Raw genomic sequence first — 19,845 nt, forward strand, 5'->3', positions numbered from 1 at the left:
ATCTGAGGTTTTGAGTCCATTATGTATACCCCTTTCTGGCTTTGAAGTAGGCAAACTTCAAAGGAAAGTCTCTGTTGTTCACAAGATTCTGCCTTGGCCAGGCCTGGCTCCAGACACACACCAGGGGGTTGGAAACTGCATTGTGTGAGGGCAGGCACAGCACATTCAGGTGTAAGTGTCAGTTCCTCCCTCCACTCTAGCCTGGGTGACCCATCAGGATATGCAGGCTATATCCCAGCTCCCTTTGTGCCACTGTCTAGTGGAGATTCACAAACAGCGTTAGTCAGTCTGACCCAGACAGGGAATACACAAGCAGGCAGAGTGACAGAATGGTATAAGCAAAAAAATGCCCACTTTCTAAAAGTGGCATTTTCAAACTGACAATTTAAAAAACAACTTTACCAAAAGTTGTATTTTTAAATTGTGAGTTCAGAGACACCAAACTCCAGCTCTCTATCTGCTCCCAAAAGGAAACAACACTTAAAAGTTATTTAAAGGCAGCCCCCATGTTAACCTATGAGAGAGATAGGCCTATAGATAGGCCTTGCAACAATAAAAAACGAATTTGGTAGTATTTCCCTTTCAGGACATGTAAAACACATCAGCACATGTCCTACCTTTAACACACACAGCACCCTGCCCACGGGGCTACATAAAGCCTACTTTAGGGGTGCCTTACATGTATAGAAAGGGAAGGTTTGAGCCTGGCAGGTGGGTACACTTCCTGGTTGAAGTGTTGACAGCCAATTAGAGATCTGAAGATCTCTGCATGAGCTTGTTATTATTTGCAAAGTCGTTGGCGAGGAACCACGGCGCTAGATATGCAATTTTTTAAATTTTTTGTTTTGTTTCTTTCAAACCACTGATCGGATTTACACCAAATAACAATAAGCATAATTTGTGGATCTAAAGGTAACTTTCTGCCAAATTTGGTGTAATCTTTCCAGTGGTTTAGGCTGTAGTTGTGTTCAAAACTCCTTTAGGAATTAACGTCGAAGATGCACCATTTGGACCCCCCTTTTTCTTGGACCCCACTTAATTAATCACCCCAAAACTTCCAATGTGTAAAAAGAATCACTTGCACAATTTTTTGAGGAAAATTTCATGAAGATTCATCAAGTGGCGCCAAAGATAAAAGCAACTCAATTTTTTGGCATGGTCCCAACTATAACTCCCTACTGGCAATCACCATATGTGGGTGTAGAGGCACGGACTCCACACCCCGGGGACCACCACCTCCCTGGAGCCATTTAAATATTTTGTCGGAGGAGGGGAGCGAAGCTGGACCCCCCTCCCAGGCCATCTTCCACCACCTCCCTAGGGCTGGCCCAAGCACAACAAAGGAGAGGGGTTGTGCAGCTCCCCTCCTGGAGCTACTCATGGCCCTGGGTACTGCCACCTCCCCAGGTAAGCTCCTGCTATCTCCGGGGGGGGGGGGGCTCTCTCAGTGTTCCCCTGCCCACAGTCATGTGGTCAGAGAAACCGATGAAACAATTGCTCCCTCAATGGCAGGAGGTGGCAAGCGGCTTGAGGCTCTCCTCGTGGTCCCCAATGACGGTGGCCAGGGCCAGGGGGATGAGGTCCCCCTCCTCTTTTAATTATGTAATTTTCCCCAGGGAGGTGGTGTTCCCCTGGGTCCAGGGCAGTCCGCGGGGCCACCCATTAGTATTTATTCAGCCCTGGGGAGATGGTGATCCCTGGGGCATAGAAAACGCCTCAGCCAACCTCCCTTATACTATAGAGCCCAAGGGAGGTGGTTGTCCCCTGTGACCTCAGACCCCAATGCAGGGAGGTCCATGTGGCCCTCTCCTATTATTTGTAGAAAGCCTCAGGGAGGTGGTGGTCGATGGGGCTAAAAAAAGCCCTACAAGGGATGCTCCCTGCACCCCTTTCTTTTTTTGGTGCACTTAGGCATGCCCCCATGACCTGGACCACCCAGAGGCTTTGTTGAAAACAAGCGCTGGAGTGGCAACAATTACAAAAATACTTTATCGCCTTGGTGGGGTCAGGGGACCCGATGACCAAGGCTAGGGGTCAGGATATTTCTAGCCTGCCCCCTTTTTTTTTCTTTGGCAAGGCAGTACATGGTATGGTATTGACCAGGCCGAGCGGGCAAACCTTGCAGCGCACAGCCAAAGTTCATGTGTGGCATCAAGGTACACATATGTAAATTTAAGTTTAGTAAAACTTTGCTTACCTGTAGAAACGCATCTTCATAATATTTTTCTCCTTGATATTCTTGACATGAAATTTTGTCCAAACAATATTTTTTACACAATTGTTTGTCAAAACACACCGAAAAACACATGAATGCAAAATATTTACTTTGATCAATATGTACGAAAAATGAGTTGTAATTTTGTTCATTTGATCACTTTGTATTCAAAAAGAGGATGAAATGACCACTTTAAATGGGGAAGCCTTGATCTATTTCCTGAGTATTTACTGGCAGTAAAAGTCTTACAAGGAGTTTCGAACAGTGGATTCACCTTAGTTGCAGAGGGCCAATTGAAGTTCTACTTACAAATCCTTTTGAAATGGCAGTAGAACATCAACACCAATGCAGGCGAAAGCAGTGTTGTTTTCCTGTTGCTTTTCCACATGTCCTGTTATAGGGAGAGGCATTGATTTCTTCAAAAATAAGTACTGAATGCTCGTAATATGTGTTAGGAGGCTGCCACCATTTCCAACCCTGGCCTTACCCACTTCAGCAGCCGGCAGTTCATAGCACAAGCCATGACACAAACACATGTGACCACACAGGAGTAAGCACGCGTACATGGATGCACATGGTGTATAGGAACTGTTGCCTCACATCCAGTGGTTATAGGTATGCTCAGAATAGCCAATGATCACAGCTTGAATAATTTAATTAAAACGTCGAAATGCCGGTGCAAATGGATTTCTCTGTGTGAACTAAACAGTGCACACAAAATGTTGTGCATGACCTCTATCATGCAGCGAAAAACTTGTGAACATACCCCATTTTTGTTGCTAAGTAATCCAAAATGCATGCAACTGGCAACTTCAAGTGTGGGTTGGGAAACTTAAACAGGTATCAGCAACATACCTCCCCAATGATGCCCTGCAGGTCCTGAACACCAGTGGATTAAAGGGCAATGCAGTGGAGCTGCCTGCCTAAATCTGTGCACTGCACAGTGCCTTTCTCTGCAGTGCCAACTTTAAACTTTTTAGGTGACCTTTTTTTATTTGTTCCTCAGTGTATAAGAATTCTGAGCTAATCAGCCAATTACAATGGGCGGCTGGCTATCCTGCTTGTAGGCACGCCCAAGTAGCGACCAGCAGGCAAAGATCACGTAAACCAGATTGACTCGTGCCAAAATGAGGCCTCAGTCATTGTCTGAACCAAACAAGAAGAGTACCTGCCCTGGCCCGACTGCAGGTCTGACTAGCAACTACCAAACAAGTGTTTGTGGTGCTCACCAGGAAAAACAAACCGAATTAAGTTCTAGAAAGAGTGTTGTTGTGCCGTCATCTGGTGGGAAGGGTGATGCAAAAGGATTTCTTGAGCCCCCACACTAAATAGTGCACCACCCTGCAAGGGTAAAACTCAGGAGCTCACAGTGGTGTCGCCACAGGAACTGAACATATGAACAAGAATTGGAGTAATGAATGAATGAATTCGTTTTTTTTTTGTATATAAACAATTGCAATTTTTACAAATGTTTACAGCGTCATTAAACTTCAAACGTGAAGCGGGGTATGAAGAAGCAGCAGCCAGCAAAAAAAGGTGGTACAGAAGAAATGAGGCTTGTACGAGTAGTTATCTGAAAGCGTTTGTCTTTTAAAAGGAAGGTGGCTGCAGTAGTTTACCCAAAGTTGTGTGGGGATCTAGGTGAATTTACCGGCAGCTGTCTGCCAGACAAGAAGTTCAAAGTATGACATTTCTGGAAGCGAATTTACCTGAAACCTTGAAATGTAACAGCACACATTTGAAAAGAGAAGCTCACTTTTGAGCGCAAAGTTCTATTTAAATGGTGGTTACCAGATGCAGATTGTGAACATAAGCTGCCTATCTCACTCAGTACATGCTGTTTATTTAAGAGCATTGCATTTCTTTGGAAACACCTTTTTACCCAAAAGCCTACATCTACGGGATTTCTAAGATTACGAATGCATGCAGCTAGTTGATACATTAAAAGGCATGCGAATGTTTGGAGATCAAATAAAAATAAACATAAAAGTTCCTTAATCTGTTCTAAATGAAACTATTTCACATTCAACCATTGTCTTGGATCAGAGCCGTTGTCCTAAAAGGCAAACAATGAGCAGCATAACTCGTAATTTAAATCCGGTATAAGATTTACTATTCAAGAAAATAAAACAAATCTTCCAGTGTTGTGCTTTATTAGCAAAAGGATGCAAATACATACATCTGACAAACAAAATGGAAAAAAAAATTCAAACAGCCCTAGTCAACTTTTCGCAGTTTCTTAAAGGGTTTCGAGCGCTAAATACTCCATACCCATGTTCTGCGGGGTTGGCTTTTAATAACCCTATTCTTGGATTTTTCATTCAGTTATGAGACCGGAAATACTGAAAAACCTTCATAGCAACAGTGGCAGAAATGTTTAGTTTGATTTTTTTTGTTTCAGTTACGTAATTTCGAACTGCTTACCATTCAGATATCTGGATTAAATAAATTTAGATAGGATGAATGAAAGAAAAAGGAAACAAAAATGAACAAAAAATCTATATTAGTAACCTTGTGAATGGATGGCAAAACTATGCAAGATACTGAGCCTTTGCTGCATTTGTCATTCTTAAACACCACCCCCACAACCTCATTTGGGGAGGAAAAAAACAAATTTCGGGCCGACCTCTGTGCTAACACGGAATATAGAATTGCGCCCCTTCATCTTTGAGAATAATTCACTACACCGACTTGGGAGCAAGAAAATGATCAATGGTTTGCAACTGGAATTGTGGCTGCAAACCAATTCTATATATGTTACCAAATTGTAGTTTGGAAGGGACGCCTGAAAGCGCTCCTTACAAAAAGCACTACAGTCATCATTCCTAAACATATTTTGCGGTTTGGAATTTTTTTTCAGAATCACAAAGATTGTTTAGAACATATGTTAAATGTTTTTGTTAGTCGCATACCCAGTATTTTACTGAATCAGAGGTTTTGACGTGCCCAAACCATTTATTCATCAATCCATTGGTGCCTTTTCTAGAAGATGGTGGTAACTGCCTTAATTCAGAAGATGTCCTGTGTTCTTATTGAGTTCTCCCTTAGTGTGGAGGATATTTCAGAATGTTATGCTTGACATCAGTGGTTTCATTGACAGTCCTGACCACCAGAAAGATTACCTGTGAAAATGGAGTTTGATGTACTGCCACAAATTAGGACCAGTTACATTAATGTCAATTCTCCCAACAGGTGTTCCTGATCACTAAGCAAGTTGCTACTCAATAATTGGGAACACCGTAACAAGCACCCTGTATATGGGGTGGTAATTAGGTGCAGGTGACATTTCCATTATACTGGTGTAATCTATTTAATTTCAGTAATTTCAGTTTGCTTTTTAGGTAATATTCCGAAAATTACGCTATTAAGTCATGTCGTTTTGTGGCACAAATATAGCATGAGGGCATAGAAACAGCTCAAATGACCAGAATGTGAGTGGAAGTTGCTTGCAGAACTTGTGATTTTTGTGCTATTTATTAGCATATGGTGTTTCCTATTTTATTATGCATTTGTAGAGCGTGCAACCCATCCACTGAAAGAAGGAACTGCCTGATCTAAGACCTGGGCTGAGACTAGGTGAAGAGCCATGTTTTCAGTTTCTTTCCAAATCTCAAGAACTGTAGAGGTGGCTGTGCAGAGGCAGGTTAGTCCTTCCTTTAGGAATAAAGAAGGAGAAGGTACAACTGCCAGATCAGGTTCTACATATAAGGGCAATTAGTGAAATTAGGATGCTGATTGAGCGGAGGTGTCAGTTAGTTTATTGTGATTGTTGAAGTAGGTGGGGCTGATGTGCAAGGAATTGTTTGTGTGTGAAAAATTTAAAGAGTGCCTGTTTGTGGATAGGGAGCCAGAGGAGGTTTTTGAAGTGTGGTGTCATGTGGGTGTGTGGAGACAAGGGGATGGTAGTCTGACTGTGAACCTGACAGCTGAATTCTGCATGGGTTTGAGTCTTGTGGTCAGCTCAGTATTTATTCTTACATAGAGTGCGTTTCCGCAGTCCACCTTACTGGTGAGGAGGATTTGGGTAATGGTTTTCTGAATGTTTCACAAGCTGATTATCAACTATTATTCCAAGGTTCTTAGCATGGTTGGTTGTGTTGGGTGTGGATTCACGTTCAGCAGGCCACCAGGTGAAGTCTCATAAATAAGGTGTCTTTAACGAGACAAGTGCTTCGGTTTTGTCTGTGTTAAGTTTGAAACAGATGGTTTTCATTTATCTGATGACTTTGGACACAAAAGTGGAGAAGTTAGTCTGGGTGTTCAATGTTTTTTCAGGATAGAAGAGGTTGAGCTGGGTATTGTGTGTAGGATGTAATGTTGATTTAGTGGGTATGACCGATGCTGGTGAGAGTGGCCATGCAGACATTGAACACTGTGGTATTAAACAAGGATCTTTGAGGTATTCCATGGATGAGATTGGTGGCAGCCTAGGTGAAAGAAGCCCGGCTAACAATCTGGGTGTGGTCTGTATGGAAGGAGCAGATCCTGTAGAGTGCAGGACCTTGAAGGGTGTCTTCGGTCAGGCAATGAATGAAGATGGGGTGAGAGATGGCATCAAAGGCAGCAGATAGATCTAGAAGGATGAGGACAGCTGTATTTTCTCTTTCCATGATCTGTTGAATGTTGTCAATGGCAGCAATGAGGGTGGTACCTGTGCAGTGGTTGGGTCTGACTCCAGATGCAGTGGTGTCAAGGAGAAAGTTGTTTAGATGGGTGGCTAAAAGTTTGTTCAGGATCTTCACCATGACTTTTGCCAGGTAGGGTAGCAGAGAGATATGCTGGCTAGCATCCTTGGGTCTGCTGAGGTTTCCTTTATGAGGCATACAACATAAAAACAGAAAGATTGAGGGGCACTCTCTGGTATCATCATCTGTATGTTGTCTCGTAGACGCTGAAGTTAAAATCAAATAATAAGAGATGTTACAAAGAAGTTGCCTGTGTTTGAGTCAAACTGTACTATGTATGTTCTCTGTTTGTTTCATGCCACTATAAATATTGCACTGTTTTTCATTACCCTTTTTAAAACAAAGTATGGAGATGTTTTCATAAAGTGAAGCACAAACCACATGGTTCAATAGGAGCTTATTTTGGAAATACATGTGTATTGTCCACTGTATTAAGAGTACTGTAACATTGCTGAATTATTATAAATACACAGTTTTAATGGTCTTGCTTTACACCTCAGAACACAATTTAAAGATGTCCGCATCTGCTCACCTCAAATGTCTGTTTTCCTAGCATACTTTTTAAGCATAGCATTAGCATAGTGCAATTCATACCGAGCTAGAAAGTGACAGACCATTTTATCATTTTTAAAGCAAAGTCAATGATATTGAGGTTAGCAGGTTCAGTGTTGCTGATGTTGTAGGGTGCTCCAAATAAAGGCGCTTCTCTTCACCCATATGTGGGAACTATCAAAAGTTTTGTGATTCCATTTATACATATTTATATATTCAAAGAAAGAAACAAAGGTTAAAGCTTAGTTATCGATAGGAAAACCTATTTTCTCTATACAAACAAAATTTGAACTACACAAACATTAAACATTCCAAAGCTATAATTATAATTCCATTTACAGTTTATCCACCACCTTCAAATATTATAAGTGGTGGACCTCATTACACACAGTTTTCAGCACGCTAACCAGGCAACACTAACTGTAACTCACTACTCTATCATGCATTGTGATGTGACAAATCATGTCATTTGAGAAGTTATGTGTTGTTATATATGCTATGATTTCACATGGCATAAGTGATGTCGTATGCACAGGTATAAACAGTGCATAGAAAAGTCATGATTTATAGTTAACATATTGTGTAGAGTGAGTTTACAAGACTGTGTTCTGAGGTACGCAAGTTATAGTCATTTGCAAGTAGAGCATAAATAACAATTTAAAGTTTCTGTATTTTAAGTTGGGTTTGTAGAAAGAATACATATCATATTTCTAACTAGAAATTATCCTTAAACTTTGTTTTTTCATTGTATGTTAATGGTTTTAATTTTTTAATAAAAATGTGTTTCTAATCGGAGTGTGCAGTGTCATTGAATGGAGTGTCATAAAGTGGAGAGTATTACAGTACAGTGAAGGAAAGTGTCGTAGAGTCCAATGTCATAAAGTGGATTATAATAGAGTGGAATTGGGAAAAGTGGAGTAGAGTTGAGTGACATAGCGCACAATGGAGAAAAGTGTTATTCAGTGGAGTGGAGTAGTGTGTCGTATTGTGGAGTGGAGTATAATAGATTGGAACAGCGTTTTGTTCAGTGTAGTGGTGTGTCAAAAAGTAGAGCTGAGTGTTGTACAGTGGAATTTCATCGACTGGAGTGTCATGAAATAGAGTGTGGTGGAGTACAGTGTCATTGAGTGGCGTTAGCGCAGGTTTGCATCAAAAAGTATAAATCAGGGCCTCAGTTTCATTTATGATGATTGAAATTCTATGTTATATTTTCTTTGTGTATTTGTTTTCATCAGGTTTCTTTTTATTTGGGTCTGCGAAATAAATTAAAAACCAATAAAGTCAAAGACTGGTGTTGTATTTTTTGTATTACATTTGTGTTTGTTTTTCTTCCATCATACATTTTAAAATGCAAAAAAAAAATGTAATTTAAAAAATCCATGCAGAGAATGTTTCTCCTAATTTTAAAACTGTTAAAATATAACCTACACAACAAAACTAAAACTCATATTTTCAAACAATTGTAATGAAAAATGGTCATAGTTTCCAAAAAAATAACAACCTGTGCATAGCTCAAATGCTTTGTGCCATTTTACATTTACAGGTCCAGATCTTGACACAAGGGAAGAATAGGACATAATCCGCAAATCACATTCAGTAGGCAAACTATCATTGGTTCATGTCATCAGCTGGAGCCAGACCTCCTGCCTCATAATAGGAATCCCACATCAATAACAGAAATAGTACAAATCATGGCAGTAATACATTTTGTGGCCACAGGATGATTCCAAAACACAGTGGCAGTATCTGGAGGAATGTGACAACTAGCTATCAGTGGTGTGCTACAAGAAGTTCACTATACAATGATGACACACATCAACAGCTTCATACACAATACAAAATTAGGCTTTTGCCAATGTAAATGGAGGTTAGTATTGTTCGGGTTGACTTACACATGTGGTAAGAGTAATTTAGGCATCACTTTTTGGCATAGTGCCAATATTCAGAAATCAAGTCTATTGCAACTTCAAAAACTTATATTCAGTAACTCTGGAAGTTCTTTTTGTACAGGATATCTATATCCAAAGTTTCTGTGTCTTTCCCAGGATTAACCCACGTTTCCTTTGTACTTTGCAACGGCAGCATATAACTGCAAATGTCACAATTTTGAAATGTATAAATAAAGATGCCATGGTGAAGAAACCTAAAACAGAATAACAACAACAAATTATTTAAATTACATGACAAAATAGGCACTTCACAAATGATTTGTTATGAGGACACATTTACTAAGTCCAATCAAAGACAAACAATGTAAATTAACACAGTAGTTGACGAGTCAAAACTTCAATCAACAAACATTTTTGCCCTGAAATTTCCTTAACTTGCCATTCCTAATAAATGTCCAGTAGAGATTCTTATGCTCATAATACAAAGGTTGTGTTGACATTAAATGTAGCAATATGTGAGGATGTACTTACACTCATGTGAAGAAGTTGTCAATAACATCTTGGCATGGGCCAATTCCTTCGTCTTCACCACTATCATCTTCAATTGGAATCTCAAAATCCTCATCCCGTGGCTCATCATGGTCTCCATCTTCTGAAATGTACAGGATGTTCCGTCACAGGGCTATGTTGTGCAACATGCAGAATGCCATGGTGATTTTGCATACCTTATCGAGTGAGTAGAGAAGGGTTCCACTCATCTTATCCAGACATATAAATCTGGTCATGGAAGCAGACTTCCTCTGGCGTTGTTGGAATCCTCAGCAGTGCTACCAGCATGGTTAGCTAGGAAAAGCTGAGTCTCCAATATGAATAAAAAAATAAAATTATCCAAAATATATATTCCCATTGTAGATCCATTGTTACACCTGGCATCCTTGGCGTTGTATCCCATGTCTTTTTTGCCTCTGCTTCCCATGTTTTTACTGTGTGCTGGACTCCGTTTTTGCTGTTTTTGGTACTGTAAGCACTTTACCACTGCTGTCCAGTGCTAAAGTGCAAGTGCTCCATGTGTAAAATGTAGGTATAATTGGCTTTTCCGTGATTGGCACACTTGATTTACTAGTAAGCCCCTAGTAAAGTGCACTACAGGTGCCCAGGGCCTAGAAATTAAATGCTATTAGTGGGCCTCCAGCACTGAATGTGCCATTGAGATGAATAGCCCTGTAAACATGGCCCAGACCTTCCACTGCAGTGTCTCTGTGAGGAGTGTTAAACTGCTAATTTGACCTGGAAAGTGAATCCAATTGACAGGCCCAAACCTTCCCTTTTTATACATGTCAGTCACCCCTAAGGTAGGCCCTAGGTAGCCCCTCTGGGGAGGGTACAGTATATGTTAAAGGTGAGACATGTACTGTTGTGTGGGGATGCATGATTTTGGCAGCAGGAGGAGCACCGGAGAGGGGGTGGGGCAGAGAGCCCTTTAAAAGAACTTCACGCGCTCCCACTCGCGGGACACGTGATTTTGGCAGCAGGAGCAGCACCGGAGAGGGGGCGGGGCCCGAGAGCCCTTTAAAAGAACTTTTTGGCAGCAGGAGGAGCACCGGAGAGGGGCAGGGCCCGAGAGCCCTTTAAAAGAACTTCACGTGCTCCCGCTCACGGGACGCGTGCTGGCGGCACCCCGGCAAAGCCCGGGCCAAGGGCGGACCCGTCTGTGCCCGTCAGAGGCCGTCTGAGGCTGGGCTGGGACCCCCTCTGGGCTCTAAGGTACGTTACTGGGCCCATTTTTCTTGTGTTGTTAGAAGCGTTATTTGAGTGCTGGCTATTTTATTTAACATATTTAAGCCTTTTGGGCCGGTGTTAGGCTTCCCTTAAGCGTCAGAGGCTCGACAAATTTTATTACTCTCTTTATACAAGAACAAGTGCAACGGGCAATCTTTATTTTTTCTGGATTTGTCACTTTTATATTGTTAGTACCCTGCAATGGGAAAACGGAAAGCCGTGGATGTTCCACCTAGCCAGAACGGCACACATTTTTTTTAAAAGCACACTAAAAACCCAGTGAGTCCCGTAAATAGTAAAGGATTTAATCCTCTGGATCAAATTGACTTGTTATTTAAGGAAGTTGATGAACTTTTGAAAAGCAATTCTCATCCACCTACAAAAAAGAGTGAAACTTTGGAGACGGGAAAATACCAGAAATCTTCGTTAGGAAGAAGAAGATACGAACAATATACTCTGCAGTTTTGACCTCTCCAAGTGAGGCTTCTCTTGCCCATAGGGATGCAATTGTGTACATGACAGTAGCAACTCCCTGCAGTACTGCGGATGTTCCATTTAGTCATTTGGATTTTCCTTCCATGGGTACTACAGCTATTCCCCCCCCACTAAGCCCAGTGATTGTAGTGATTCCTAATATCCCATGTACTAAACGATTTGGGCCATTGGAGGAAGAGGGAGATTTGCCTGCCTCTGTAACACACGTTCTGTATGGAGATGCCATTGAGAATATTAGTCAGCAAAATAATGCGCTCGTTTCTGACGGTGCGCAAATTTCGCATGAGAATGTTAATCTAGCCCTCGTTTTACGAAGGGTGGATGAAGTAAAGACTTTGGATGTATCTTTATTGGGGTTGATGAGAGAGAATTTGGTGCCAAAATGTGGTTGTAGCTGCCAGATAACAAGAAAGAAGGTGGGGATGGGAATGGGTGGGGGGGAAACTCTACCCAAGCTAGGACTAACATCAGTTATTCTTCCCCCTAGGGTAGCTACGAACCACTTCCCAACAGATTCACTGCCCCCCTCCCATGCTGAGAGCAATCAGTCTGAATTTGCAAAGTTACACCAGAAGTGTACTGGAGCTTCCAATATCAGAGGCGTCTATACTGCAACACGGCCCAGCCCTGCGGAAGACGAACTTGAGGGGGCTGTTACACCCTGTGGGTTAGATGGAGCAGCTGGCCCCCTTGGGATCCCAATTGGTTCAGGCATCTCCTCGACTGGTATTCCACGGCAGGTACGACAGGTACAACACTCAGGCCAAATAAGTAGAGCCAGTTCTGTTTTTTTGATTAACGTTCCCAAACTGCTACCTGGTTCCTTCGAAGATCATGAATCCTTGACCAATAAGGTTATCCACTGGTTGCACTTTAGATGCGATTGTCTTTCGGTCATTCGTTCGGATATCCGTGAGGTAGGAAGACATAGGTGGTCATTCTGACCCTGGCGGTCTTTGACCGCCAGGGCGGAGGACCGCGGGAGCACCGCCGACAGGCCGGCGGTGCTCCAATGGGGATTCCGACCGCGGCGGTAAAGCCGCGGTCGGACCGGCACCACTGGCGGGGTCCCGCCAGTGTACCGCGGCCCCATTGAATCCTCCGCGGCGGCGCAGCTTGCTGCACCGCCGCGGGGATTCCGACCCCCCCTACCGCCATCCAGATCCCGGCGGTCGGACCGCCGAGATCCGGATGGCGGTAGGGGGGGTCGCGGGGCCCCTGGGGGCCCCTGCAGTGCCCATGCCACTGGCATGGGCATTGCAGGGGCCCCCGTAAGAGGGCCCCTACATGTATTTCACTGTCTGCTGCGCAGACAGTGAAATACGCGACGGGTGCAACTGCACCCGTCGCACAGCTTCCACTCCGCCGGCTCGATTCCGAGCCGGCTTCATCGTGGAAGCCTCTTTCCCGCTGGGCTGGCTGGCGGTCTGAAGGCGACCGCCCGCCAGCCCAGCGGGAAAGTCAGAATTACCGCCGCGGTCTTTCGACCGCGGAACGGTAACCTGACGGCGGGACTTTGGCGGGCGGCCTCCGCCGCCCGCCAAGGTCAGAATGAGGGCCATAGTCAACCAGGGCTAAATCATGATTATATCTTTGTTTGTTTTATTAAAAAAGCTATGGTGGACCATCTCATGGAGTTCATAACCCGAACACATGACCTGTGGGCCAAGAAAAGGATTGGCATTAACCTTTCTTTAAAATCACCCTGCATTCGCATAGAAAGGAATACTAGTGAGCTAGCCCGGCCCTGGAATATGAACCTCCTGTGGACCACAACTCTTATTATTCCCTGGATGCTATTGATTGAATAAATTGCAATCGGGATGTGTGTCAGGTGTTACTACTGGGGACAATTGTATGGAAGAGGGACTCAGCCCCGTTAACGACAATGATCTAGCTAACCCTGAGCTCTTAATTTTAACATGAAATGTAGCTGGTCTTCGTAAGAAGCTGGGGGACTCGGAGTGGGCTACTTTTATTAACAATTTTCACATTTGTTTGCTTCAAGAGACATGGGCTGATGAGCAAATCTTTTTTGATGGTTTTTTTTCATACAATATTCCTGCCCAGCTACCAGAGAAGGACCAAGGCCATTTTAAGGGGGGCTTACTAATGCTTATTAATAAGGACTTGCAATGTGAACATTTTCTGTTAAAAATAGATTCTGTGGATTTAATGGGAGTTCAATTTACTCTACAACGGGACTTTAAAATTATTGTTATCAATGTGTATGCAAGATCTGCTCCTAGGGGCCTTGAGTCTCAAACTCTGATACCGTTGACAGAATTTCTTGACTCCTTAAATCCCCCATTTTATTTAATAATAGCAGGAGATTTAAATTGTACTTTTGAACCCTCCAATATGGTCACTGGATTAACAGATGAGGAAGACGAGATGTGGGGAATCCCACACTTAATGAACAACTATCCGTGCACTAGCTCTCGTGTAGCCCTCCAGCTAGCTATGTTATGTTTAAAGTACGGTCTCAGGGCTTGTAATGGACGCACACCCTCAGATTTAAATTTGGCTTCTGCCTTCAAACGAGGGACGTCCTCAAGCATAATAGATTATTTTTTACTTCATATTAGGTTATGGCCTCTATTAAAGGACATGAAGGTAGAATCCCGATGTGAAAGTGATAATAACCCCTTGATACTATCCATGGACGGGAATGCTTTTAGGAGAACATTGAATACACAACGTACAGTGGTTCCCTCTCCATTATTGAATAATAACTATACTAGGGTCTCTTGGCCAAAGGTTCTGTCTAGTCCTCACTCAATGGCTGGGATTTATAAATTGTTTATAGATGAGCTGGCAATCTATGAGGGACATGAAATTGATAACATCCCTATCCTAGACATTCATCAAAGAACGTTGAAGGGATTGCACAGGTTCTTCTATAAAAAGATTAGAGCCAAAGTGGGTCATGTTCCTTTCAAGGGTGATAGAGGATGGTTTAATGAGGACTTCAGTAGGGCCAAATCTGAATTAAAAGGTGCTATTAAGATAGGCTCCCCAGTAGAGATTCAATCAGCCAGGCGATCATATAAGAAGGCTCAAATATTAGCAAAGAAGCTATGGGAAGACTCGATATGGCAGGGTTTGATTCTTGCCACGGAAAACAACCATAATGTGATGTTTTGGGAATTATTGTCTAGAGGGCAAGGAGGCGGCAGGAGGCGCATATAGAACCATATTCAACCTGAGATTTGGGTAGATCATTTTACCCAACTCTATGCTGCCCCTCATCACCCTTTAGCTGGATACCCCCCAGAGCATGACTTAACTACCCCATGGCTGGGCAGCCGGGGTGATTGCCCTGAACCACTCGTCTTCTCCTTAGAGGAAACTAAAATCGCTAATAATTCACTAAAATCAGGAAAAGCGCCTGGGCCTGATAAGATACCAGGTGACTTATATAAATCAGAAATAACTATCTGGTCCTGGTATATCAATTTGATTTCAAACAGAATCGCTGCTGGTGGTGCAATTCCAAGCACCTGGAAGGGTGCTGAGATAATCCCCATTTTTAAAAAGGGTAATGCAAATTCCCCCGCCAATTATAGACCCATTAGTTTGATTGATAATATGCAGAACATTTTTGCCAAACAACTGCTAGAGAGGTTAACTAGTTGGGTCCTAGAATATCAGGCCCTTTCTATGTGGCAAGCGGGTTTTCGCTCTAAAACCAGCACAATAGATCAGGTCTTCAGATTGACTCTCCTGTATTGGAAATATGTGGTCCTCGCTAAACAACCCCTTTATGTTGTCTTCGTGGACCTCAGATCTGCTTTTGATTTGGTTTCCAGAGAAAAGCTTTGGGAAGCACTACTCCAGATGGGCGTCCCCACCAATCTAGTTCTTCTATTACAACGGCTACATGATAGTACATATGCACAAGTGAGGTGGGGCGACCAAGGAGAATTGACTGATAAGATCCCTATATGGAGGGGAGTACGCCAGGGCTGTGTTTTGGCTCCTAAACTATTTACGTTATTTATCAATAAAGTGGTACAAATCCTGTCCTTATGTTCCAATGATGCTCCCACTTTAAATGAGCAGAAGATCCCAATATTGTTGTTTGCTGATGATTCTCTTCTTATCTCCAGGACCCCTATGGGCCTCCAAATCCTTGTGGATAGATTCAAGTCCTTTTGTGATGATCATGGTTTGGAACTGAATGTTAACAAAAGAAAACTGATGGTGTTTACCTCCGGCTCTAGTCGAAGATGCACCATCAGTTTGGATGGGGCCCTACTAAGTGGAGTTAAGACCATAGATTACTTGGGCGTGAGGCTCTCAAATAACTTGCATTGGGAGGAACAAATCGGCAAAAGTGTGGGGCTTCTTCAGCATAGAGCGGCTGCTATCTTGCTCTTCTATAAGAATTCTTTATCTAAAGCTGTATCCCCAGCTATCAAAATCTATTTGGTAAAGGCGCAGGGTGCAGCCGCCTATGGCGCTGAAGTATGGGGTTTCTCTGAGAGTAAAAGACTAGCAGAAGGAGAAAATAACTTTGCCAGGGTCCTACTTGCGTCCCCCAGAGTACTCCTTTGATCCCCATGTTCTTGGACTTAGGTTTTAACCGTATTGCTGACTTGGTAGCCTTAAGACCCTTGCTATACTGGGTAAGGATTTGGACTGTTCCGGATCTTATTGTATACAGAGATTCAGTTCTTGACATTCTAAGGAGGCCAGGAGCGGCCACCATACTCTGGGTTACGCATGTATCAAACTGGTTTCGTACTTTGGGTTTACAAAGGTTTTGGGAAGAGCCACACAACTTGGAGAGACCTGACAAGTCCCTCTTGAAGATAGTATATTGGTCCCACATAAAGAGTAACTTGGCCCGTTGTACATCTTATGGCAGATTGACCAATTTATTTGCTGACTTCAAGTGGTATCCCCAGTTTGAACAATATCTTGATTTGATTCCTGACCTACAGGGGAAAGGTCTCCATGCATGCTTCCGCTTTGGAAGCCTCCCGCTGTTATCTTTAACAAAAAATTGGGGGACGCCCTTATCCATTGATCTTTGCCCAGCTTGTCTTGGTTGCACTGAAACCATTGAACACTTTATGTTCTTTTGTCCTGCTTACATGACCCCTAGGTCAAAATTGATCAGTGCAACCTGCCGAGATCTGGGCTTGAGGCAGTGTTTTATAGCTATTAGAATTTTTAAGAGTGATACTTCTAAAAATGTCATCCATTGCTACCTTGCATCTTTTATTGTATGTTTTTAAAATTTTGCTATTTATGTATTTTATGCTTTGAAAGGCCGAATAAAGCTATTCCTATTAATTATGTGTTTTACATGTCCTAAGAGTGAAATACTGCCAAATTCATTATTCACTGTTGCAAGGCATATCTCTTTAAGACTAACAGGGAGGCTGCCTTTAAATATCTTTTACGTGCAGTTTCCTTTTAGGGGCAGGTGAAAAGTTGGAGTTAGGTGTCTCTGAACTCACGATTTAAAAATACATATTTTGGTAAAGTTGGTTTTTAAATTGTCTTTTGAAAATGCCACATTTAGAAAGTGGGCATTTTCTTGCTTAAATCCTTCTGTGACTCTGCTTGCTTGTGTATTCCCTGTCTGGGTCAGACTGACAGTTGGGCTATTTGTGAATCCCCTCTAGACAGTAACACAAAAGGAGTTGGGGTGTAGCCTGCATATCCTGATGGGCCATCTGACATAGAGTGGAGGGAGAAGTGGTCACTTACACCTGAATGGGCTGTACCTACCCTCACACAAGGCAGTCTCCAACTCCCTGGTGTGAGTCGGGAGCCAGGCTGGGCAGGGCAGGATCTTGTGAACAACAGAGACTTTCCTTTGACGTTTGCCTACTTCAAAGTCAGAAAGGGGTATAAATATTGGATCCAAAACCCTGAATTTTTAGATTACTTCAGGAACCAAGAGGAACCTCTGCCAAGGAGAAGGGCTGGAGAAGGAGTACTACCCTTTGCCTTTGACTGTGGTGCTTTGCTAGGTTGGCCTGTAGTTGCTGTTTCTGCCTGAAAGATGACAAAGACTGGACTTACTGGCATATTCCTGCTTGGAAGAATCTCCACAGTCTTGGACTGAGCTTGTCTCTGGATTTGAAGTGTAAGGGCCATCAAAGGCTTCCTCTGCAAACACCTGGACTCTCTGTTGAGACTCCTTTCCTGCCAAGTGGTGCCCTATCCAGTCCCCGGGCCCTTGAGAGGTAAAGTTGGCAGAAGAAGAACTGAAATTCATGCACAGAACACAGTGCGGGACAAATTTCAACGCACCACCTGCAACTCAGCTGAAAAATGACACGCCACCAGCTTCACAGCTAAAATCGACACTCCACCTGCATTGCGGCTGGGAGAGCAAAACATTGTGGCAGGAACAATGCAACTCCCGCTTACGATGCAAACCCCATGCAGCACGGTTTTCCAACACCGTGCAACCAGATTTCTCACGCATCATCACTGGGCATCAAAAATCAACACAAGCCTGCGTGGATCCGAGGTGCTCTGTCTGGAAATCTACGCATTGCTCTCTTGCGTGAGAGAAAAACAAACGCATGGTCTACCTGACCGAAGAAGACATGACGCACAGCCTCACTTGCATGTAAAAGAAATGACACATTGCTGACTTTTTCAATGCACGCTCACCCGTGCAGCTTTATTTTTCACTCAAACCAAGTACTTTGTGTAACAACAACATGTCCATTGTTTCCTATGGAGTATGACTCTTATTATTTTAAAAATTCATATCTTGACTTGTGTATGTTGGATGTTTGTCATTTTAGTCTTGTTTGATTTAAATAAATATTGCCTATTTTTCTGAACTGGTGTGGTGTCCATTTTGTAGTGTTTTCACTGTATTACTGTGTGTGTTGGTACAAATACTTTATACATTCCATTGGAGAGTGACTACTTGTGCCAAGCTACCAAGGAGGTGAGCAGAGGTTATCTTAAGTGTGTATCTCCATTGCGCTGACTAGAGTTAGGGTCCCAATTGGACAGAGTGCAAAATGACTGCCAACCAGAGACCCCATTTCTAACATCTTTAAACTCGAAATTAACCAATAATTATATTGACAGATTGTACTTACAAACAAGCAAGGTCCTCTTGGGTCCAAGGTTTGACATTTGCAGGGGTATACTGCTGTAAAATACTACAAAGGAATCATGTGTTGATCCTGGGAAATGCACACACATGCTTGTGATGTACAAATCAGGTAAGCAGACAACTTTGACATTGATTGAATGGAAGTTCTTCTAATTGTGGTAGACCTGCTCTCTGACGTGTGGTGGCACTAAGGTAATATGTGTGCCATCAATTGCTCCAAGCACATGTGGTATGACACCCAAAACATAAAACTCTCCCTTCACATTGGCAAATTCCCCATTTTGTGGAAACTATATGAAGCCATTAATGTGTCTCTTCATTGAAGAAAGAACCTCTTGTAGCACACCACTGAAAGTTGGTTGTGACATGTTGCCAGATAATGCCACTGTGTATTGGAATGATCCTGGAGCCACAAAATGTAGTACCGCCATGTTTTCACTATTGATGTTATTAATGTTGGATTCAAATTGTAGGCAGAAGATCTGTCACCAGCTAATGACATGCATCAATAATAGTTTGCCTATCTAATCTCAATTTATTGATAATATCCTATTCTTGCATGGGGGCAAGGTCTGGAAATGGTCAGAAAATGTGAGGCTGTCATCTTCAACCTCTCCCTGGGCTCATATATCTGCATTTAAGAAAAACAAAAAATATTTTTTTAAATGTGCAAACAGTTCTTTGATAATTAACACAAATCTCATGTCTTTAAAAAAATCTGTTTGTTTTGGTAAAATATCTGTACACAACATTTTTAATATATTTTATTACCTCAAATAACATTTTTGTACATGCCTAATATATGTTTTTAAATAATGTGTAAATAATACAATATGCATGCATCATTTACACAGTTTTTAATTTTTTTCTCAAAATTATGTCAATGGAAGTATAAACAAAACTGAAAATATCACATTTAATCACAGTATAATGCTGTTTTTTTAATGACTAACATTCACATTTTGAATGTATGTAAACAAACAAGCCACCATTTCAGTGGTGGTGACACACAGCATTCATAAATGCATTGTTTCACTAACTAACACGCCGGCTCCTGACCGTGCCGTCAGGACATTTGCAATCAGACGGCTGTTGATCCAAGTTGACCACGTAGTGGCTGTAAAACTC

The sequence above is a fragment of the Pleurodeles waltl genome, chromosome 10 (genome assembly GCF_031143425.1).
Source record: "Pleurodeles waltl isolate 20211129_DDA chromosome 10, aPleWal1.hap1.20221129, whole genome shotgun sequence".
NCBI classification, from domain to species: Eukaryota; Metazoa; Chordata; class Amphibia; order Caudata; family Salamandridae; genus Pleurodeles; species Pleurodeles waltl.